This window comes from Dunckerocampus dactyliophorus, chromosome 5 (assembly GCF_027744805.1).
Source record: "Dunckerocampus dactyliophorus isolate RoL2022-P2 chromosome 5, RoL_Ddac_1.1, whole genome shotgun sequence".
In the NCBI taxonomy this organism is placed as follows: domain Eukaryota; kingdom Metazoa; phylum Chordata; class Actinopteri; order Syngnathiformes; family Syngnathidae; genus Dunckerocampus; species Dunckerocampus dactyliophorus.
The window spans coordinates 21,903,051-21,927,898 of record NC_072823.1 but is presented as its reverse complement, the minus strand read 5'-3'; the positions used below and the strand labels follow the sequence as shown (position 1 = coordinate 21,927,898).

Here is a 24,848-nt window from a genome sequence, read left to right as displayed (position 1 = left end):
ACGCTAATCGTTGCAGCAAATACGACAACACGTACCACAGGACAGCACTTCTTTCTGAATGGATGAACACGGAGTCAATAAAAACAAGAACCAAACACGTCCATGTGTAGCGTCTAGTATCAAGTGAGGGTAAGACCTCAGCGTGAGAAGGTAAAGCGGTAATAGGATTATTATGGTGGACCATCTGGCCCCATTAGTAAACACATGGCATAGAACTATAAATAGACTAAGGAGTGCTAATGCTGCTATTTGCTGATTGTATCAATGCCGAAGCTTTCATTGAAGCATATTGTAGCACCGTCAAGGAGGAGACACAAAGGGCTCAAGACCAATAATGACGTTATTGGCTTTCAATTCGCCACCAACCCCTGGTAGCTGCAGAAGAAAACCTAGAGATTGAAGAAGAGCAGTGGTGTCCAAGCTTTAAGGGTCACATACTGGAAAATGAAAGTAATCAAGGGCCACTTTGATATATTGTAAACCAACACATACAGTATACTGTATATTTCAAGAAAAAAATGCATCTCAACTTTGTGATATAGGTGAAAAAGTGTAGAAGTATGAACTTCGGTCTTTGCTTTTTTTTTCCATTTTTGCTGTTTTTGTATCCAACCCAGTTTTCCAAAAATGACAACTTGTTTTGTTTGTTTTTCATAAAACTACAACTTAATTTTTTTCTTTAACATTTCAACTCTATGCTACTAATTTTCCCTTTATTGTTATATTATTCTATATTATATCATTATATTATTTTCATAATATTACAAGTTTATTCTCGTAAACTTGTGGCTTTCTGGCTTTTTTGTCATTAGAATAAAAGTTTACTTTCTTTAATATTTTGACTTTACTTTTGAAAAATTTCACCTGGTTTTTCATTTCTTTTGCTGTTTTTTTATTTTGTTTGTTTTTCATATTACAATTTTTTTTCTTTTTTCTTTAATATTTCAACTTTATGCTACTGATATGATGTTTTTTTTCTTCATAATATTACAAAGTTATTCTTGTAAAAATGTGACTTTTCTCGTTAGATTAAAACTTTTCTCTCTCAATATTTTAACTTTATTCATGTAAAATCACAGATTTTTTTTTTTTTTGGTTTTCTTGTTACATTATATTTATAGAATGAGCCGCAGGCCAATAAAAAAACAGCTGTGGGCCGCAAATAGCTCCTGGGCCGCACTATGGACACACATGAAGTAGAGTGCTACAGCTAGAGATATTGAGACTGACAATGAGAGACTGAATCTAAAATTGGGAGACTGAGAATGTCTCCCACATTGTGTGAGAATAAGAGACTGGCACTGAGACACACTGAAAATCAAGAGCCTGAGAATGAGAATGAGGGCCTGAGACAGACAGAGATAGAGAATGGATGACTCTGGGAAAAAAGAAAGAGTGTGACTGAGACTGACTGAAAATCAGACACTGAGACTGAGACGAAGACTGACAATGAGACAGATACTGTTCATGAGAGGCCGAGAGGGGAAGACTGAAAATGAGAGAGACTGACAGAAAATCCAGGAATAAGAGACTGAAACATAGAATAAGAGACTGGGGCACACTGAGAATGAGACACTATGATACAGACACTAACACTGAGAATGAGACTAGACTGAGACAGACTGAACATGAGACAGGGATTGTAAATGGGAGACTGAGAGTGTCAGACTAAAAATGAGAGCGAGACAGAGGCTGACTCAAAATCAGTGACTAACAGACTGCGGCTGAGACCCTGAGACAAATTGACAATGAGACACTATGATACTGACACTGAGACTGACAATGAGACTGAGAGACAGAGAGAGAGAGATGGAGGATAAGGATGAAGATGAGGATGGCATGAGATAGATCTACTGTATTGACCAAAATGTAAAATGACCCTGAATATAAGACAATTGGCATCATAACTCCTCCGTTGTTTGCTACATGCTAACAAACTTTGAAACACTTTTTTTCCCAGTAGGTCTGTGTTACGGCTGCATCACTCCAGGTGAGAGTGACAGGAAGAAAAGAACTGACTTAAGTTGAGAAGCTGATGAATGAATCTCTCTACAGCAACTACTGTATATGACTTCTTCCACACAGTCTTAGAAGACACCATACTACTTGTATATGTGGGTTAATATGGCACTACAGTATGTAAGGTGGTGCACACAACTAATGTAGTCCTTCTTACTATGGGTAATAAACGTGATTTTTAGTTGCACTATATTCTTACAGGATCTTGTAGTTTATTTTCTGAGGGAAGCTTCCACAGCCACGCTGCGCTCATGTTCATCAATTGTCATCATATTGTCAGATGTCAAGAAGTATCCAGTGTTCATACACATGACCAAAAATGAGCCTGAAATGTCCAAATTGTATCTTTAGCCTCCCTGTCAGAGCATCACATATATACACCCTCGCTCTCTGGCTTGGTACACACTGTGATAAAGCTATTGAGGCTTAGGTAAGCAAGAGCCCAGATGTCCATCATATGTCTCGGGCCTGTGTGAAACAAATGAAGAGGGAGTACTGTGAAGAAGACACTTGATCTAAAATGCTGCTAGACACTTTGGTGTGTGTGTGTGTGTGTGTGTGTGTGCAAGTCAAATGGCAATTGCCTCCGTGGGAATGCGATAAGGGCCGCACACAGGGAATGACAAGTGTGAGCTTAAGCACAGAGCAAAGCTCACAAACAGAAAGCACCTGATGTGCATATGCTGCAGTAGAAAATGAAAAAAACATATGTAGGCTGTTTCCTCTCACAGAAACATTACTCCAGTGTCCTTAAACCTTTTCAGCATTTGAAATTTTCCCATAACCTTTCAAAAGAAGGGAAGATGAAGGACCCCTCTGCATATTGTAAATGATTAATTGTGTCTACCAGAACTTGTCCCAACCCAACTTGTGGTAATCTTACCCTAAAAATAAAAGCTGCAAATTGTACAGTAGCTTAAAACGACGAAAAAACAAAGTGATCATAGCCATGGTAGTAGGGATGATTATAGTCATCATTCGGGAAAAATACTCTTCTAAAGTCAAACAAACCTCAGCCTACATGTTGGTGTGTGGTTTTTTTGCATTCTTTGTGATGCCACCGAAGAAGACTATGGCAAAAAGGAAATGGTATGGACTACCATTGAAATAGAAATTGTCCTAGCTGGTCAGTGCAATATGGCTAAGTCGACGATAATAATAAAAGAACCACGTGTACAGCACAAGGTGAGGTAAGTTGAAACTCTTTCTGTGTGTTCGTCATTATGTCTACCAGGCAGAATTTATCGGTTTAAAGTTTTGTGATACAGTCGACCCTCGCCACTTTGCAGTTCGAATTTTGCGGCTCCACTTTATCACTTTTTTAAACATCTATTAATGAACTAAATCAGGCTGTTTCAGGGTTGAATACGGCCTATTATTACTGTTACGTGCATGTTGATTGAAGCAAATGTTACGTATTTTTTGCCTAAATTATTGTCAAGCATAAAAACGGGTAAATCAACTAAAATACAAATACAAGGAATTAAGAAGCTGGATTAGTAGTATTCCACATTAGTCAATAGGTGTCAGCAATTGTTTGGTGAGACGAGCACCAGACTTGATGACTTGATCACTGGAACAACAGGCTTTTATTGCAGGTTTAAAGTATCTCACTAATAATAACATATGAATAATAACATTAAAGGCTATAATAACATTATAAAATCATAATAGTAATAACAAATGTAAAACTAAACTCTGATCCCTGATGTCACTTTCCACAGCATTTATTGCAACACACACAAGCATGAGTGTTATTTATGTCATAAATGGCTGGTTATTATATTTCTTATTTTATTTGTTTGTGTTGCGCAAAAGAAAGACCAAACAAAATATTTCTATGTGTACAAGGAACTAATATCAGAGCAAATACATAAATAAAGGTGAGCCAGACAGTATAGAAGTTGCCATGTATCCTAGTAATAACAAAAGAGATTCAATAAGCATTGCTCAAAAAGGGAGTGAGAAGAAGAAAACTTTTTTAATCCCACCCCCGTCTCACAATTGCATAACATAACACATTTCTTTTACTTCCTTAATGATATAGTAACATCTGTTTAGAGTCCTAATACTGTAAATAACCAGAGAAAAATTGATTACAAAGACTGATAATCAGAGACTGACAATACAATAATAATGACAATACAATAATCACATACCAACAATGGTGTTGGAAGTGACACATTCCAACATGGTAAACAACAACAAACACCGACGAAGGTAAGAAAGAGCAATGGATTGAATGGCCCAGCAATTAATAATAAGCCCCGCCATCCCTACTATCTACCATATTAGGAAATATGAATGTAAAGGTGACTATATGGGTGTTAGTTCATGTCTAGAGGGCTTTTATAGTGTTAAAACCCATATTTAGAAGATCATAAACAGGGTTTCTATGCCATAACCATCCATCCATTCTTTTTCTATGCCGCTTATCCTCACTAGGGTCGCGGGGGTGTGCTGGAGCCTATCCCAGCTGACTTTGGGCGAGACGCGGGATACACCCTGGACAGGTTGCCAGCCAATCGCAGGGCACATATAGACAAACAACCATTCACACTCACATTCATACCTATGGACAATTTAGAGTCTCCAATTAACCTAACATGCATGTTTTTGGAATGTGGGAGGAAACCGGAGAAAGTCCACGCACGCACAGGGAGAACATACAACACTCCACACAGAGATGGCCAAGCAGAGATTCAAACCCAGGTCTTCCCGATCTCCTGCTATGCCACAACTACGAAAATATTTCATTCATAAAGAGGGAATCCTACTTTGCGAAAATTCACTTATCACGGTCGGGAATGGAACTAATTAACTTAATTTCTTTTTACACTTGCAACATTTAGGAACGTTAAAATGTGATTTACATTTCTTTTTGCATTTTTTCTCCCTTCTGGAAAAAATGGTTGTGGCCTGCAGCTTTTTGTTCTTGGCCTTTTACATTCTAAAAAATCTAAATTTATTTTAATTAAGGATTAGGGCCACATTGAAAACACAACATTAAAGGTTATGAGAAAAAAAATTTATATGTTATGAGAAAAGTTGAAGTATAAACATTTTTGTGCGCTGTTTTCTTTCACTGTTTTCTGTAAATATATTTGCTTGGCATATCTTGACCTACATTGGTGTCCTCTGGATCCTTTAGTTTTTCTATATGGGGCCCTCAGTGGAAAAAACTGGACACACTTGCACTACATATAATGGCTTGGCTTCTTTAGCTTCAGACAATGTGTTTGGTTAACAAATATCCCTTTGCTGCCATCCATTTCTGTTGACCACATAGTAAAATATAAATGACAATGGCACAGCAGTAAATTACACAACTGCAAAATAAATTAATCCCTCGCAGCGGCTTTAAAGTTGCACTAAAGCATTTTCGGGCCACATGGAAGGATGGCACTGAGCAGTAAAACGATACAATGGGAAACACACATCCACCTGTCATTTTACAAGCACAAATAAAATTTAGCAAACCGGCGGACAAGGCTCAGGAGAATTCCCTCAAATAGCCTCCTCCGTCTCACAGCTGCTGCAAGTGAATGCGCTGTAAAAAAAAAAAAAAAAAAAAACACTTGTAGGAAGTCAACATCAAGACCCAGGAAAGTGCAGTACATGTGGCGGTGTACTAGCACTGAGGGAGAGCTAATGATGTGGAATGTGTTACTGCTATTAATTAGCTCCAATGCCTCGTGACAGGACACTGCAATATGTTTAGAAAGCCTCTCGCATCTGGCTATCATTTTGACCATGCGACCAGAGTGTCTAACTTAATTACAGTGGATAGTTGCGATTCAGCATTCCTGTTCATTTTTAGTAAAATAAATTAAAAAAGTTATATTTTTTTTATTGGTTGAAAAAAAATTTTTCTTAATTTTATTTTTTTCATGGTTGTGCTTGGGCATTTCTTTTTTATTATGGTTTCATTTAATTCTCGTATTTAGTGTTTTGTTACTGTATTTTGTGTCCTTATTGTGTTCTGTGTACAGTGTGAGTGACTTAGGAGTTAGTTTAAGTGCAAGATCCGACTTACACCAAAATTTGACTTTCATCACAGTGTAGGAACAGAACTTATACATAAGTGACACCTCTGCATACCTTAGGGCACATCTATTCACCAAGCATCAAATGATTTACTCTGCATTTTGCACTGGTGTTAAAGGGATAGTTCAGTTTTTTGACATGAAGTTGTATGGCATCCCCATCAACAGTGTACTACATCAACAGTTTGGTCCCATGAGTCCGATCCTGGTCGAAGATCCATGATGAGGAACGTATCCCTGTCGCCTGTGCATTCTTCTTGTATCTTCTTCCGCCGTGGGATACCCACGTAAACAAGATGGACACGGCATTCTGTCGCAGAAGAAGATGCAAGTGTCCTCATCACATACACATGAATGGTGGGAGACAAATATAACGCTGACCGATTTGTGAAGTCTGATTTTTTTAGAGGAGGCATTTTTGTGATGCAAATGTATTACACTTTTGAAGGCATTTTGTTTTGAGAAGCCAAACTCTTCACTTCACTCTTCACTACGTTCCTCGTCACGGATCTCCGACCAGAACCAGGCTCACCGGACCAATTGTGGGGGTAAGTCACTGTTGATGCACGACACTGCTGATGGGGATGTCAGACAACTTCATGTCAAAAAATCCGAACTACCCCTTTAAAAGAAAAACATACTCCATTGGTGTCTCATTTGAGTGGCATGTTCATTTGTCATTCAAAGTAACAGTGTTTGATTTGGATTTTGATAACAGCTGGGTCTGTTTGACTGATTTTATGTCATAATATTAGAAGTGGTTAACTTCATTTGACAGCATGACAGAGAATGAGAATTAATATTACACATTTGTCTCTAGAAAAGTGTATTTTATTGATTTTATGTCTTAATGTTATGAGTTGTTAACTGCTCTTTCTGATTTTATGCAATGATGTGCCATCAGGGTCTGCAAAGCCTTCTCTGCTGGCCTGAAAACTATCAGAAGCACTGACCTACATTTACAACTTAAATTCTAGTAATTCTAGTCACAGTCTATTATCTTCACTTCGTGGCGTCTCTCTTGCCTGCACTGCCTCTATAAGTTCTGTACGTGTACATCTGTATGTCCATCAAATTTCAGCTTCTGTGTGTTTCCATTAGGGGTATCACAAGATCTCGGGGGATTAAAACGTGACAAGATTTCTTGTTTAGAAAACAAACTGTCTTGCGAAAATTAATTAATTAATTAATCACACGATAAATGAAAATGAACTCTCGAATTTTGCCGGCCTCCATATATTGCCATGTGCATGCGTGTCTTTTTTCCTCATCTCTCGCCTTCAAACAGGCAAGAGGAGAGTTCACTCTTTGCATTGGTTCAGCACCTCGATGCTTCATGGAGCAACGGCGCTCCACGGAGCAATAACAAACAGAGTGAAACCTCTTGTCAGTCATACAGTCGTTTTGTCTCTGTGGGAGGAGGCAGGGCTGCTAGCATACACATAGAGCGAAAGAGTGGAGCTTTGTGAGGAGCAATGCAAGGTAATCTAGTAGAAGTTAGGAGGGAAAAAGAAGCCAAACCCTACAGCCCCCATGTGGGAATATTAATAATGAGCAACGTGAGCCCATCAACACGAACAAGCCAGGATGCCAAATTTATTTCAAAGTGGTAGCAGCACCAAAGGCAACAAAACGAACTTCTCCACCTCAAACATATGCACCCGACCCAGTTTTCCCATCTGGGGGAAAAAAACTACACATAGAGATGCAGAGCCTTCATCCCGACAGTCAACACTCACTGAGACGTTTGGTTGGCAAAGTAAATACAAACGGAACTGATCAAAATTGTGTGCGTTCACAGAAAGTCATCGCAATAGAAATGCTGCTTTTTAATACACTAGAAATGCTGCAAAGGTTAGACAGTTTGAATTGCCTGTGAGAAAATGTCACAAACGGCAATTCCTCAACTTTACAGAGTGAAAGATGACATATTAAAGGAAATATTGCAAATTATGATATTATGTATCATTATATAATATACCATCAGTGGCTTATTTGGTCTCAAAAATGTTGAGAATAATATTGTTTAGCGTCAATTTGTGGGACAATAAACATTTCAAAATGCACCTGCATTGTTTTGTGATTTGGTGATTCGATTAAATAAAAAGTTTGTTTATCCAGTCATATTTTTTCATTGTACTATTCTTAAAATTAAAACCTGAATCTCATGCATCGTCTTGTATCGTGAGTTGGATGTCTCAAGACATCTCTGGTTGCCATATGAATGTGACGTGACCTTCAGAATCAGGAGTGCTGGCCGTGTCACATACACATTATTAGCAATGTAGCTGTTGTGTTGACCAGTCAGATTTCATATTAGTTTCACAGGGATCTGGTCCACAGTGACGTCAGCATTTTTCTCTGATTGGTTGATCAGGGCAATACTGTTTATCAAGCCAAGTTACGCCCACAATGGCAAACTGAGGAAGTGAAAGTGACATCTGTGCTGAGTAGATTTATTTTATTTCAACATTTTATGTTTTTGTCATAATTTTAGGTAAGTATTGATTCGGAACAGCTCTGGAGGATGTTGTAGTGTAGAGGTTTGGAGCTGTCGGAACCCTTTATCACCAAGCCGTTCTATTTACGCTTGTTGCATTTGGCTGAGCGGCAACCTTACAAGCACAGCCAATCACCAATGGAGGTTACTAATATTCCAAGTTACTTGCAGAAATGAAAGTCAGGTGTATCTGTGATGAAGTATTCTAAGATAAAGGGTAGATAAAGGGTAAGTGGGTCTCTTGCTTTATTGTAGCAACATGTCAAGATGCAAGTGTCCTCATCACATACACATGAATGCACAGGCGACAGCGTGCAGGGATACGGTGGGAGATAAATATGACGCTGAGCAATTCGTGAGGTCTGATTTTTTTGGAGGAAGTATTTTTGTCATGCAAATGTACTACTCTTTTGAACGCATTTTGTTTTGAGAAGCCAAACTCTTCACTTAAATGGCCCCAGCACGGGGCTACGTTCCTCGTCACGGATCTCCGACCAGAAAAGGGCTCACGGGACCAATAGTGGGGGTAAGTCACTGTTGATTTTCTGTTTTTGTCCATGATTTTAGGTCAATATTGATTCGGAACTACTCTGGATGATGTAGAGTAGACCAGGTTTGGAGCTGTCCGCACCCTTTATCACCAAGCCGTTCTATTTACGCTTGTTGGATTTGGCTGAGCGGCAACCTTACATTTTTATAGACGGCTGGATGGCTTATTACATGACACAGGGGACTGTAGTTTGAATCCCAGACAGGGGTGAATGACATTATTATTATTATCTTTTTATCATTATTATTATTATTATTATTATCTTATTATTATCTTTTTCTTTTAACAACACCAGTCCTCTCAGTGTCTTCCGGTTCTGGCCGGTTAAGTCTCCCCTAAAGGCCCGGGTACTAAATGCACTGGTTGTATGGCAGTAAAGTTAATGTTGAAATGTAACTTGAAACATGTAACATGCCTGGAGAGTTAATTCTTTAATAAATAAAAAATTAAGATGGCGAAGTTTTGACCCTGGTATGGATCATTCCTATTTCCTGTGGGAAAAATCTCCAAATTGCAAGTTCAGCTGTTTGCAAAGAGCGACCTGAGTTAATTTGCAAGCGCACAACAAAGGCAAGTGTTTATGAAACTGTTTTTGTAGCGCTTTCCATTTACAACAGATTATTATTGCGGTACTGTATGAAAAGTGACAAGTGGTGCTAAATAGATACAGCTCAAACCCATTTCCTACCTGCTTTCAGACTCAAGTGGCAAAGTTAGTAAAATACTAATGTACATGAACCCTGCAGAGACTATTTTTCAGTGCACTGGACTGTATTAAGATGAGTGTTAGAGGGGAAAATGGGTGCCAAGTGTTGCCATGAGAGCGGGGGTGGGGGTGGGGGGTGGTGGGGGTAAGACAGAAGATTCTACTTTACTTTCAAGTCTTGTCTTTATGAAAAATTAACTCTGACACTTCGGAAATCGAAAATCATGGCTCTGCGAGTGTGTGCGTACATCCGTACTTGTGTGCGAGAATGCATGCATGAGTGTGTGTTTAAGGGTTTGAATACATTTATTTAGATGCTGATAACTGTGGAATAACATGAAAGCGGACTGCAGTCTAATAACTACAGAAGCCTGTGCACATGTTAAAGGCTGAAAGACCTGTGTGTTAGTAATAGCAGTAATGACAACAATTTATTCTGGACAAGGCTTCTTACAGTCTCAATCTACTACTTCCTGTCTCCCAGGGCACAACAATGAGCACGAGTGACCTTGAGTGCTGCAAGGTATTTCTCTGATTAAATATTACATATTACCCGTATGCCAGTCAACCATAATGAGAAAATATAATGCAGTTCAAAATGAATAATGACAATATGCACAATACCCTCTCCGGTGGCTTGTTGTAATTGAAATTATTGAAATGCTTAGCGTGTCCCATACCAGCAGCGTTGGGGTTATCTTGGGATTTCCTGCTAACTGCTGGCTTCATAAACAGACAGATGAGTGTGTGAGAGGCTGCCATCTTGGCAGCATGACCTCATCAATTGATGTGTGATATGGCAAAGAAATGCCCATGTCTACAGTATTTAGGCCAAATAGGGAGCACTAACACGCAGATGAGGATTGATCTCGTCCTCTGTGTTGCCTTGGCAGAAGCAACCACTGGCCATGCTCAGTTGACACCCCCCTCCACAATTCAGCTCTTTCTCCTCATGTCTCCATCACTCAAGACCTTGCTGGACTGTTTTCCAGCATGGTTTGGAAAACAAACCCATTTAGACTTTTGTTTAAGCTAAAGGCTATGATTCTTGGACACAAATTGTTTCCTGAGTATTTCTACTTTTGGAACTCGCTGTCCTTGGGCAACCCTTTCCCTTCAAGCCGTTGTGTTTTGTGTCTTAAGTACCCACCCCCCCTGCCTTCTGTTTTCTTCCACCTTTGTTGCTGTAATAAACTCCATTGAATTTTAATACTGTGAAAAATTCTGAGGCCACAGGATTTCTTTTATTGCACGCCCTTTTCACATATCAGGCAAATAATACAAATAAAGAGACCATTAGATCCTGATGAGGATCTTGATAAAAGGTGTAGATACAGGATTTTTTTCTCCACAAGTCACCTAGGGTGTACACTTGGTTTTGTCTATGTTGTCATAGTAACATATGGCCAACATATAGTGGAACTCTAAAACCTTTCTGTCAGTCACTGTGTATTTTGTGCTGCCCTCCCCTTAGCATTTAAATCATACTGTCACACTAATGCATGGACACAAGCAATGGCGTAATTGTGCTAAGGTGATTCCCTCATTGTACTGTTTCAAGCATGTAAATGAAGTGGGATCATTGTTATTGATTGATGAATGCCTGTTTAGGGAGAGTGATGGTCCTTCAGACGAGTGTCTGAGGATATTGATTATTTTTGGTAGGCTGAAGAGAAACAAGCAGAAGATAACAAGACAACACATTGATCACAGGAAAAAACAACATGACTCAGAACACTCAGAACAGCACAATAATTGCATAATTAAGGATGCCATTTGTCAGAACATTTCATAGAAGGAAAAAAGCAATAAAAAGTTAGATGAGGAAGTGTAGAATGGAGCGTGAAGAGTACTGCAGGGAAAGACCATTTATCATATACCGAATAGAAGATGAGCCCTCTTTTTTCAAGACACGTTTTTTGCAAAATAATTTTTTCAATACCATACTTTTTTTTATCATAATTAAATATATGTGTGAACGATCAACTGGTGGATAAGATATTTATCAGCATGCTCACCAGTTTGATGATTTTGCTTCATCTTAAAATTGGCATCATAACTCCTTTGTTGTTTGCTAATTTGCGAACCTATAACACACTTTTTTTTTTTTTAAAGAGTCAAAAATATTCCGCAATTTGGGTCACCACTTGTCATTGACGGGTGATGGTGGGTCCCGCAACCAAACCAGTTCAGAACCACTGCTCTAAAGGAACCAGAATGAGCCACTTAATGAATGACAATGTATTGTATTGTGACTATACAACGATATGCAATGGAGAAAATAAATGTGAAAAAACCATGAAGAAATCAGGAGATGAACTTAAACTTGGAAGTGTAGTGGGAAGCGAAGTGTAAACCAATCACATCTCCTGGCTTTAAACAAATCCTAGTGTCCTCGACTTGTTAATCCAGCATCAACTGTTCCCACTTTCCTCCCTGCTGCCACCATGGAATGTGTGTGTACTGCTGGGTGAACAGAACACACAAAACAACTGACGAACAGAAGACCTGCTCTCAAAGCAAAGAGGGCCAAGTGAATCACTGACTGGCCAGCCTGTTTTTTGGGAGAATGTCAATATTCAAGGCGTGATGTTGCCTCACTTCATATTTATGTACTGGCCACTTGAAATAATTGATGTTTGTCGATTTTATCTACCATGTCAGTAGAAACGTAGGAATCATAGGAAAAATGTTAAATATTTAAAAGAGCTTACGGTTTAGTAAGGATGTCAGCCTGTATTGGCATACAAATGATACATTGGATCATGTTGTTTTTTCTGCCGATAATGACATAGACGCAATCACTGTAAAGTGTTACATTTTGCTCTGTGTGTGTAATAATGAGGCTCCACCTAAGTAGTAGCGCTGACTACTAATGAGAAACAGGTACTGCTCCACACGCTTTCCAGCAACAGCAAAGCAGCTGCACATGGCGCCGAACAGGAAACAAAAAAAAAACAAAGCAGCGACGTGAAATGTGGAACATGAAATACAGTGCTGATTACGCGAAGGGGGAATAAAGTGTCTTTCATCAATACTTTTAATCTAGTATGGCACCTCAGGGAGAATCACTCAGTCACAAGCAGCGTTTTGGCCCTTTTTCTATTTTCTGTCATGCTAACATTCCCACGCCATTCTTCCAAAATAATGACATGCTTGTGGAAGTTGTCCCACCAGCTAGAGGTCCGATCGGATCTTGTCCCAAATTGCCATCATTGGCGGGGGTGTCTTAGCCGTTTAGCAAGCAAAACAGCAGCAAGATAGCGTCCTTCGAAGCCCACAATGGCACCCTTGTTCGTCAATGTAAAGCGAAAGCAGGCGTATGTTTACTCTTATACACACAAAAGGTCATTTCAGCATCCTTGGAAGCAGCAATGTCATGTGTGCCATTGCACATATTAAATTATACTTATCTAATGTGGAAGTAACAGCACGCAACAAGCCATCCACGCCGTCTTTGCAATCCACACCAATACATAGAAGCCGCAGTTTTAAAAAAACTTCACCTGGGCCGGAGTTTTCCAAAAGCTTCATTTTTAAGGACAAAAAATGCCGTATGCGTGTGGATGAGAGGCCAAAATGGATAGAAAAATATGCAGTTTTAAAATAAAATATCCGTATTCGTGTGAACAGTGCCTCAATTGTCTTTATAAGTTGATGTCTACATTGTAAATTTTCGGGAGTGATATGAGTAGCAGATACTAGCACACAAGCCTAGCACGCACTCTCACGGCTGTCAGTGTGAAAAAAAAAAAAACATGCAATATATGTCGCTCCAGAGTACAAGTCGCAGGACCAGCCAAACCACGAAAAAAAGTGTGACTTTATTTTCCCCGTTTTCCGTTGTGCTTTTCTAAGTGCTGGACAACATTGAAAGCCAATATCACACATCTCTACTTTAAAGTTGGGGCATATCATTGTGATGACATTTTCAAATTGAAAAAAGAGAACCAAAAGTATGTAAGTAGTATATGCAGGTTGAGATGGTATTTCCTGCTGGACATTTTGCCTGTCGCACCTCCTCCAGTGCACTTTATAATATTTTGTAATATTTCTACTGAATAAAGTGCTTTGTTTTCCATAAAGAATCTGACAAAAAATTTTGCACAACCTGGCTCATTTGTCTCTCGCGTGCGCTGCAGCGTTTCCAATAGCAACCCCAGTTTTGGTGGTTGAGAACAGCTGGTGGTGTTAATAAATTGGGATACTTTGTTTCAGTGTGTGTGTGTGTGTGTGTGTGTGTGTGTGTGTGTGTGTGTGCGTGTGTGTGTTTACACTGTGCAGCAGAATAGATAAGTGGAACTGTGGGGCTCAGGGTTCAGCCATGCAGAACACAGCAACAGCAATCAAACAAGAGTTAAAAACCAACCACCGTGACTCCAAACTAAGAAGACCCATGCTATCAAACACCCTGTTTCAGTCTCTGGTCCACCATTAAGGATTTTCTACTAGACCGTGCAGGCATGAAGGAAGAAAAAGCTCGATGATAGACAATGTGTGATCCTAGGGTTAATTAAAAATCATTCACCGGTGGCTGTCACAAAAAGTCTCTATTCCACTCATTTTGCATGTTCAGTTCCGCTGCTGAAGGAACACATATGGTGCTATATTCATAGCCTGGCAGGTCTGAGAACGCTGAAACTTCACTCTAGCTGTTTGCTCTTTTTCCCTACAGAGGAAAAGGCCATCATCCTTTGCGCTTAACCTATAAGCTCTGGTTAAAGGGCAACATGGAAATGACAACACTACTCCCCAAGCCAATAAAGATGTGCTGCCTGAAGAGAATTTTATCTCATAATTAGAAATAATTATGCTTCCTCTGTTAGGGTGAACCTTTTGTGAAGGTGTTCACAGCTCTTGGTGGAGTTTAACTTTGAGAGTTTACTCAACATTTCTGAAAGAGACAAAGCCTGGCTGAATCACACAGACTGTACTTCAGCAGCGCTATGGGGTAGATTACAAAGACAACCACACCAATGATGATAATGGAAATGGAGTGTACTCATAATCAACCGTGAAACGTGCTTTGATTAAACTCATTGTTACTTATGGTGACTCCAGCTGATTAATAATTAAAGCAATCAAGTTGATGGGTCTACCTGCAATAGGATGGAAGTCATGCTTATGGATGATATCTAATACTGTATATGACACACTGTCCTAAAGTTGAAACTTGCTTATTTTTTGCAGTGTTTAGTCATCACCACATCATAAAAAATATGTTAAAAGATAACTGTACAATGCTAAGTTAAACAGTGGCACTGCCCGAACATTCATGTCAGTGATAACAATCGTGATGATTGGACACCACATGATTTGCAAATATCAATACATAATTAAGTTTTATACACATGGAGTAATTTGTCCCCATAACCACATGTAGCCTAGCTTCTTCTTTTTGGGTTTGTGTGTGTGCTAGAAGCAATACAGAAGACGTTCAAGGCGTTTCTCGTGCTAAATAAGGCGCTTGATGGTAGCAGACATGAATTGTAATGATTGTTATTGAACTTCCAAACTTCCTGTACTTGGTCAATATCATCTGTATAGCAGATATTGTGTGTTTGTTTTGTAAACAACACATCAATAATAACTTCCACTACAAATCATTTCACAGGATGCAATTACAGTTAATATCAGAGACACTCTGCAATTTTTTCCCCCAATATCCAAGATGAAGTCATCAATCAAGATAAGAAAAAACGCTATCCAAGATTAATTTTATCATCACTAATGCAACTGTGGAATTTCCATTTCACATATGACCAACAATTTTAACAAATAACATCAACAAGTCTATTGAGTCTGTTGAGTACATGGTCTGTACTCACTCATTATCAAGCTACGATTCTGTCAACCATTTTAGCAGTTATTATCATTAAGTCTGTAGCTTCCTTTCAGTCAGTATAAACCTTGACTATGATTGCACTATATTGTAATGTTGTCTTACACTTGTTAGGAAACTTGGAAAACAAGAGGTGAATAAATATATTGCAGCTTATGTGAAACTGATGATGGGTAGGATTAAATAAGCCTCGCTTCTTACTACTCCTTTTTTGGACATGCAAAATTATGAATTGTACTAAGGCAAGTGAACGTTCTGTTCGACGCCATTCTGTTCTCAGCCTTTTTAATCCAGCAGTTAAATGCTGTGCTTCCTCATTAGCCTCATTCGGCTGAACTCTTGTTTTGCTAATTGACATAAAAACAAACGCTTGCTCATGAAAGAGAAGCTGCCAATTACCTAACGTTCACGCCCCCTATGTTATCTGTCTCGTTCTCTTGCGTGTGTTTGTGTGCTATATGAGCAGATGGGTGAATCAAGCTGTGCACAGCTATTCCTGTATGTTTACAATTTGGGGTAGTTTCTACGTAAGTGTCCTGTATTAATACAGACACATACAAGGGATGGTCACGGTTCAGTTCATGTTGGGTACAGTAAGAGAACAAAATGCAAACAGAAAACTGCTTACTCAGGGCATTGAATCAATCCCAACTGGACTGTTCAGGTTGTCTTATAAGACGTTTCGCCTCTCATCATCAGTTCATGCTCTCGGTGGAACTAGGTGGGATAACTCTAGTATGACTAGATAGGACAGCTCTATAGTTCCGAGAAGCGCCGTTTTGTTTGTGACATGCGTCTAATTGTCATTGTCTAATTATGCAAATTAGACAATGACATCACCTTCCTGCCTCCCCCGTATTAGTCTACAGCCGTCCTGTCTAGTCAGACTAGAGTTGTCCCACCAAGTCATTGTGCATGAACTGATGAAGTCTGCTCGGATGAGGCAAACGTCTTCTAAGACAACCGAAACTGTACAATCAATCACCATAAAGTGTTACATACAATCAATTCAATACCCTGAGAATACAATGACCTGAATTCATTACAATATTCACTGCTGAGGTAAGAGGTAAGATAAGGGGTAAGGGGTGGAATTAGGATTCAGCCTTAATGAAACAAGACACCCACTTAACCCTTTATCTTCCAATACATCGCCAGTGATACGCCTGACATTCTTTTGTGCTAATAACTTAAAGCATTAGTAACTAACTTCCACCATAAATACAACAAATTGGTGGTTCAGGGTGCAGACAAGTCCGAACATCTACGTGTTTTTGATCTGACAAATTGTACGTAACTTTGATCAAATGTAGGATTAATACAGCTTCTGCTTGGACATTAAAAGGGTGGCAGCTGTTCAACTCCGATGGAAAAAACAGCCACACTCACTCTCTGACACTGGGAACACTGAGGTTGGCTGGATTGCAAGGTTTATGGGTAAAGCACTTAATGTGCAGTTCCAATAATGCCTTGCGCACTGCCACTTCTTTATTACGTGTATTATTATTCACAGTAGTGATGCCATAGTTCAAATGTAGCTGGCTTCTGGCTGCCATTTTTTCGCGAGACAGCTTTTCTCTCAACAAGAAATCTCGTCACGTTTGTTTTCGTCCAGTTCCTCTCGGTGGATCCTGAGGCTTTTCCCAGGCCAGTTGAGAGACATAGTCTCTCCAACTTGTTCTGGGTCTTCCCCAAGGCCTCCTACGGACGTCGGACGTGCCCTGAATACCTCCCCCGGGAGGTGTCTGGGAAGCATCCTGACCAGATGCCCGAGCCACCTCATCTGGCTTTGGCTTTGCGGAGGAGCAGTGGTTCTATTCAGAGTTTTATCCCGGATGACAGTGCTTCTCACCTTATATCTAAAGCCCAGCCACCCTACGGAAGAAACTAATTTCGCCCGCTTGTACTTTAGGTCACTACCCAAAGCTCATGACCATTGGTGAGGGTAGGAAGTTAGATCGACCGGTAAATTGACAGCTTTGCCTTTCGGCTCAGCTTCCTCTTCACCACAACGGACCGATGCAGAGTCCACATCACTGCAGGCGGCACACCAATCCTCATTTGTGAGTAAGATACCGAGTTACTTAAACGTCTCCACTTGGGGCAGATCTCATCCCCGACCAGGAGATCGGATTCCACCCTTTTCCAGGCGAGAACCATGGAGTTGGACTTGGAGGTGCTGATTCTCATCCCAGCCGCGTCACACTCGGCTGCAAACCAAACCTGTGAAAGTTGAAGATCACAGCCAGATGAAGCCAGCAGGACCACATCATCTGCAAAAAGCACAGACCCAATCCTGCAGCCACCAGACGGGATCCCCTCAATGCCATGACTGCGCCGAGAAATTATGTCCTTAAAAGTAATCAACAAAACGGGTGACAATTGGAGTCCAACCCTCACTGACAATGAGTTCAACTTATTGACAGCAATTCGGACCAAGTTCTGATACCGGTCATACAGGGAGTGAACCGCCTGAATTAAGTTGTCCGGTTCCCCATACTCCTGGAGTACTCTTCACAGTATTCCTTAAAGAACACAGTCAAATGCCTTCTCCAAGTCCACAAAGCACATGTTGGGCAAACTCCCATGTACCCTCCAGTATCGTCACAAGGGTGTAGAGCTGGTCCAGTGTTCCGCGACCGTGATGAGAACGACATTGCACATCTTGTAGCCGAGGTTCAAATAATGGTCATACCCTTCTCTCCAGCACCCTGGAATAGACTTTCCCAGGGAGTCTGAGGAGTATGATCCCCCTATAGTTGGAACACACCCTCCAGTCACCTTTCTTGGAAAGGGGGACCACCACGTGTCAGCCAAGAAGGCCCCTCAACATCCAGTCTGTGTTGTCATGACATGAATTATCATGTTACCGATCAGTTTTCATCATTTTTTGATTTTGAAAGGCATTTATTGGCATAAGCCGATCATGTGTTTTTTACAGAAATCGTCCGATACTAATCGGCGGCCGATCTATCGGAGCATCCCCAGTAGTAACATATCTTTATTACAAAATGTTCCTGTCAGCAGCGTGTTAGCATGGAAACTGGAACCAGAAGTCCTTGTCCCCCAGTTCCGTCATCAGAGATTGACTGTGTAGTTCTTTGCTAACTAGCACAGCTACGCCACAAGTCTCTGCTTTTCTTATTGAAAAAAAAATGAAAGAAAGAAAGAAAAAATGAAAAGAAAATGAAGGCTAATGCAAAATAACTAATACTAAATAACTCAATGGAGACAAAGAAAGTTGCCAACACTTTGACAAAGAAGGTGACAAACACTATTGAATTCAAGACATAACACACAGTGTCTCTGATGCCTTTGTCATCAATCGAGTTTTCAATCAGGGTAAAAGTGACATTAAATATGAATTTATCTGTTTCATTTCTCATTTTTATGTATTTCATGTATTTATATGCATTTTGAAATGTTTACTTTATGTAAAACTACAATAATTATTCTTTATAACCTGTTTTGTGTTAATATTTTTGTGTGTCCAGGACAGATTAATTGAATTTGCATTAGTTCTTATGGGAAAAATTAGGATTGTGTACATTTCAGATTGACTGACCTTCTGGAACGGGTTAATGACGCTAACTGAGGTTCCACTGTACATGTACGATTACAACCCAAACACTTGCTAAAGGTACCGCTGTGTTACAATGCAAGAGTGAGTCAAATGCTTATTACGGTGTTGCAAGCAGCAAAACAGCATCAAGAAAAGTGTCCGTAATGTCGGAATGAGGAGGCTCTATTCAAATCTATGGGAAAGAAAAACAAAGTGTGATGTTGATTTACCCACATGGGAAGCTGAGAGGGAGAGTGACTGCTTGTAACCTTGGAGACAAAACAGCACCAACCAAAGCGTGTGTCATGATACATTTAAGATATTCTGCAAATGGCCAGAATATGCTTTGCTCACTTTACACAATCACAGAGGTGCACAATAAATATTAGACAGGTAAAATATGAACCTGAGGGATATCTCTGAGGAAATAAAGCCACTATTTGCAGGAGAGTTCTAAATCACACACGCTTGCTCATGTTTGCATATCCTCCCCAGAACCTTGTTTGAGTTGCTGCAATGGTGACCAATGCTTGGGAGGAGGAGCCAGGGGTGGACAGAAATTAGATTTTTTTTTTTTTTTTGTTACATGGTGCACTCAGATGAATACACATAGATGACAATGCCCATCTGACTTTGACAGATGTGATGTCTGATGGCCATTGCCCAAGGAAGGCATGTTGACTCCACAAGGGGATGAGAGAGGGACCATTAGCATCGGGAATGAGACGGGATAACAAGACGGAGATCAATGAGTCCCATTTGTCCATTAATGCCTGTTAAGACACTGTTGACAAACCCGCCTGTTAAGCTTCTCAGAGGCTCATTTGTCTGGAAAGGTTTTTTCTAACACTTAGATGGGATTGTAACGGAATTAGACAAATATGTCAAACTACCATATTGACTCAAATATAAAACAGTACTTTTTCCTTAGAAAAAAGGCAAAAAAAGAGAGGTTTTCTTTACATTTATACATGCAAACCAACAGCTGGCAACAAATGACTTGCCAATGTGTGTCAGTGCTTTTCTTCCTTTCGCTCACACGCCAATGACCTGGAGAGATGGGGAGACACACTCAAAAAGTGTCTCAAAGGTTGTTAGGAAGTTAGCAAACAACAGAGAATAACTAGTGATCCTAATTTTAAGATATGGTACTGTTTACTGTGTATAGTAATCCCTCGTTTATCGCGGTTAATTGGTTCCAGATCCGACTCTGATAAGTGAATTTCCGCAAAGTAGGATTCCGTATTCATAAATGTAATGTTTCGTAGTTACAGCATAGAAAATATGTTTACGACCTTCGAAATCCGGTTTTTAACATTATTGGAGCTCTCCAGACATGAAGTAACACCAGTATAGTTACTGTACCTTTTTACTCGTATTACCCAATATAGTAGACGTAATCCGAAAAAAGAAGACATTTAAGACATAAATAAGAGTCATACTCATTTGTGTTGCTATAAATGTGTTCCCCAGCGGAGCTGAGTGAAGGGCGGACAGGAAGAGACGTCTCGGGTTCAGAGTTGAGTTTCAGGTTGGAGTGGGTTACGGTCGCAACAGTAGCCTGTGTTTTTTTTTAGGGATTTCTATTAAGGATTATTGTTCCTGTTGTGAGATAATTCAAACCTGCAATAAAAGCCTGATCAAATTTGGTGCTTGTGCGTCTCACCGAACAAGTCGTAGAAAACCAGTGTAGAATACCACACATCAACATCTTTGAATGTGTCTTTTGAATGCCTTATTTGTATTTTAGTTCATTTAGCCATTTTTATGCTTGAAAATGCTTAATTTAGGGGGGAAAAAGTAACATTTGATTAGATATGGATATTATTTACAAATTAAGATACTTTTGAAAACCATGATAGAGTTGATAGAAATATAAATTCGAAGTGCAAAGTGGCGAGATTTGAAAAATAAATAATCATTTTTGTTTTTGTCTTCCATTTTTATTTTTTATTTTTTCAAAAAAACATGTCTCAAAAAAGTGGGGGGACATCTTATGTATATATTCGGGTCAATGCAGTATGAAGTTGCCTGGTACTTTTTAAGCACTTTTTAAAGACATACCCTGTATAATACTGACTGACTGCGTCTGTAAGTAATGTGCAATTATAATTATACGATACCTGTGTGGATTGAGAAATGTCATGTTTTAGACATCAGTGTTGTTTAATTAGGACACTAATTATGGCTAGCTTGGAGATTGTATCAGCTGTGTCAGCCACTGAGTAACTAAATGCAGACATATGATTTTCCATCTATTTTAATTCATTTGTGAATACAAAAATAAAGTGTTGCTGTTAAAATATGGCTGTTTGATACGTTTGTACACACTTGCGTCATGTCACGTATTAAAAGTGTTTTCTTCGAGAACATACGACGCGGCGCCATGACACTCTTTAAAAAAATTTTAAAATGCTTGCTCTGATGATAGCTGGATCATAAATACCGGTAAATGTAGTCCAGCGTGACATATATATCGTTTTTCCTCTTCATTATGCATTTTTTGACTGATATGACTTATTGTATACTCCAGAGCAACTTATAGTCCTGCAAATATGATACATGGCAATTGTGCTTACTCCCAAAAAGGTGAGATAAACCTCTTCCCACTCATTTGCAGGCACATAGGCCAAATCCTTCCTATGCATGCAGTTTTACTTTGAATGGCGCTGTCAAAAAACCAAGACACTCCTCACTGAGACCACAAGCCCAAATTTCATCACCCACTGACATCTGTTAGATATTCATAATGTAATAAATTAAAAATGGACATAAACATGAGCAAAAACTAAAGGAGCCAAGCAACTGAATGTAAAATGAAAATACTGCCTGAATGCTCGTCCTTTAACACGGCTAGCTGGCATTGCAGTCCAACAATGGTGATGGAGTGTTACCAATACTGCTGGTATTGACTCGTGCATTGGTTTGCATTCCTTCTACTGAATCTTCCCGCACAGCTTATTAAATAAAAAGGTCCATTTCCTGGCAGTCCAGTGAGTGAAAAGCTACAATTACCATCCACATTACACACATTGATGTAAATGAATGTTGCTCCGCTTCATATCCTTTCAACCAGGAGATGTCAGCCATTGAGCTTAATAGAGCTTAGATTAACCCTGACATATCTTCTGTAATGAGCGGGGAGAAGGTTACACCATGGAGCCCCAAATTTAACATTACTACAACCTGATTTTACACTTTGTCTCAACACAACACACCAACAGGAAGGGACACAAAATCCTCAAGGTCCACACTTTTTTTCCCTCTCTTCCTCGCCTCTCATTTGCTGCAGAGGTTTCGCCAGTCGCTATGGTAACTTCGGTTTCCTGCCAAGACCACTTCCACTGCACCAGATTTGACATGCCTCCTTTCTTCATTTCCTATTTTCCTACTTGTGCCTTCCTGTTTTCACTTTTTACTTACCTGCTTGTCTACAAAAAAGAAGACGGGGGTTCAGTAATGCATTTTAAGGAGGAAGAAGTAAACAACAACAACAACAACAGATAAATGATGAGTTACCACTGGATTGCCTTTAAGATATATCACTGTGCAAACTGCCCCCAAAGTGGAGTGATTCATCACACATGTAGGCTCTCAAAGTACTGCAGAGCACTTTTTGGCAAGGGGGAGTTCAAAATGACTTTCTTAATAGCAAACCCGAGACATCACAATCTAATGAGGAAGTGTAATGATCATGCTCAGAGCATGACGTAACGGAGGACTGATCCTTAATTCCTGCTGCGGGTGATGGATCGCTCTTTGGTAGGAACACAACTAGTATTTGAGACATTATTGAACAAGCAAGGACTGTATCATGAATATGGGAGATTCAACAGCATACTAATTCAGGTTTTGTAGTTATTCCTGTCTGTTCTTTAGTCACTTATCTACTTTATGTTTGCTGACTGCGGGCGTTTGGACCAGAACAAGTCTGTTTGCTTTGTTTCTCCCTTTAACACTGAATACAGTGAAATCCACAAAGTAGCCAACTTAATTTTTTCACAATTATATATGTTGTAAGGCTGTAAAATCCCTCACCATACACTTTATACACTTTTCTCAGACAGACATTAACATTTTCTCACATTTCTCTCTTGCTTAAACACTCTCAAAGTTCAAATTTTGTTAGAATTTTAATGATCAACCTATTAGGTTGGACACAAGAAATGATTAAGTGATTCATGTGTATTCACTCCTCTGACCAGTGACGTTCGGCTGTAGCGTTTTTGTATCCTTGCTAAAATGGTTGATGGCGCCCTAAAGCCGGTTAGCTGCTTCTTCTTCTGCTATTTTTATTGGTGGTTAGCAAGCAGCTCACACAGTTAGCTAGTTTGCTACCGACCATTGACCACAACAGGAAACAGCACGAAGAAGATTGATTGACACTGGTCTACTGCCAATCAGGACGCAGAACATAATGGGCGGGTTCTCCCTTAGCCAATAAGGATGCACAACACAATGCGCGGGTTCTCCCTTAGCCAATCCGGACTGTTGTGGCCTTTACAGGCACAAACACATGCTGAGTTGAGGTACACACGTCTTCAACTCTCACATGTGTATACAGCACCCTCTACTGGTACACAACAGAGCACTCCTAGATCGCTCTAATACACCACAAGGACGCAGAACACAATGCGCGTTCATACGCTGTTAAAAAAAAACATGCAAAATTGCAAAAAAATCTGTGAAACAGCGAGTCCATGAAAGGTGAAGCGCGATGTAACAAGGGAACACTGTACCTGTGGTAACAAAATGAACTTTATTAACAACTGTGGCAATAGGAAACCTCCAGATGTAGTTTTTATTAACGTGACACAAGCATGCATGTGAAGTATCATGAGTGGTCAGTGTCCAGAAGCTTTATCTACCTCTGCATGCGCATTAAAATGTTGCACAAGGACCTCATCAGCACTGCTAATGCTGGCTGAGAAGCTTGTTCTTTAGCACTATTACAACATTGCTGTGTTGTGCAATATACTGTACTTGTTCATAAATGATCATGTGGCAGTGGTTCTCAATTATTTTCTCTCATGCCCCCAGGGGACAGACATATTTTTGCAACTGTTACCCACGCAAAACTGAAACTCAACTCTGAACCCCGATGTCCCCTGTCTGCCTTGCTTTCAGGTTCCATACGGAACACATTTATAGTAACAAACGAGTCTGATTTTTGTCGTAAATGGCTTAGTTGCTCTTATTACGTCTACAATATTGGATAATACAAGTGTAAAGGTGACTACAGGGGTGCTATTTCATGTCTGGAGGGCTGTAATGTTAAAACCATATTTAGAAGGTCGTCAACAGGTTTTCTATGCTCTAACTACAAAAATATTCCATTTATAAATAAGGAATCTTACTTGGCAGAAATTGAGTCGGGAACCAATTAAGAGCAATAAACGGAAAATTGCTGTAATAAGTTTTGAAATTTGGGAAACAACAGTATCTCTCCAATTATCACCTGCTTCCAATAAACACCTTGTAAATAAAAGTTCAGGCAATAATGAGAGCTTTTGCAGCAAATAAACTTGACTCGGCTTGGCTTGGCTCAAACCTGCCCTAATGGTATTATAATTAGGTCTTTTTAAAAATTTAGTGTTGAAAATATCAATTGCATGTACGACCT

At 39.7% G+C, this 24,848-nt stretch overlaps 1 protein-coding gene across 22 annotated transcripts in view; it reads right to left on the bottom strand.

Moving 5' to 3' along the window:
* Window positions 1-24,848, bottom strand: part of shank3a (SH3 and multiple ankyrin repeat domains 3a) — a 255,764-nt gene that overhangs the window by 214,994 nt on the left and 15,922 nt on the right. For 16 of the 22 annotated variants that reach the window (XR_008570334.1, XM_054775511.1, XM_054775520.1 and 13 more), the window contains exon 1: window positions 36-112. The exons of 3 other annotated variants lie outside the window; for them this stretch is intronic. The gene's annotated coding sequence lies outside the window, so the exon portion shown is untranslated. Of the gene's footprint in view, window positions 1-35; window positions 113-24,848 lie in introns of those variants that run through there. 3 more of the 22 variants (XM_054775526.1, XM_054775524.1, XM_054775514.1) reach the window with 3 other exon arrangements.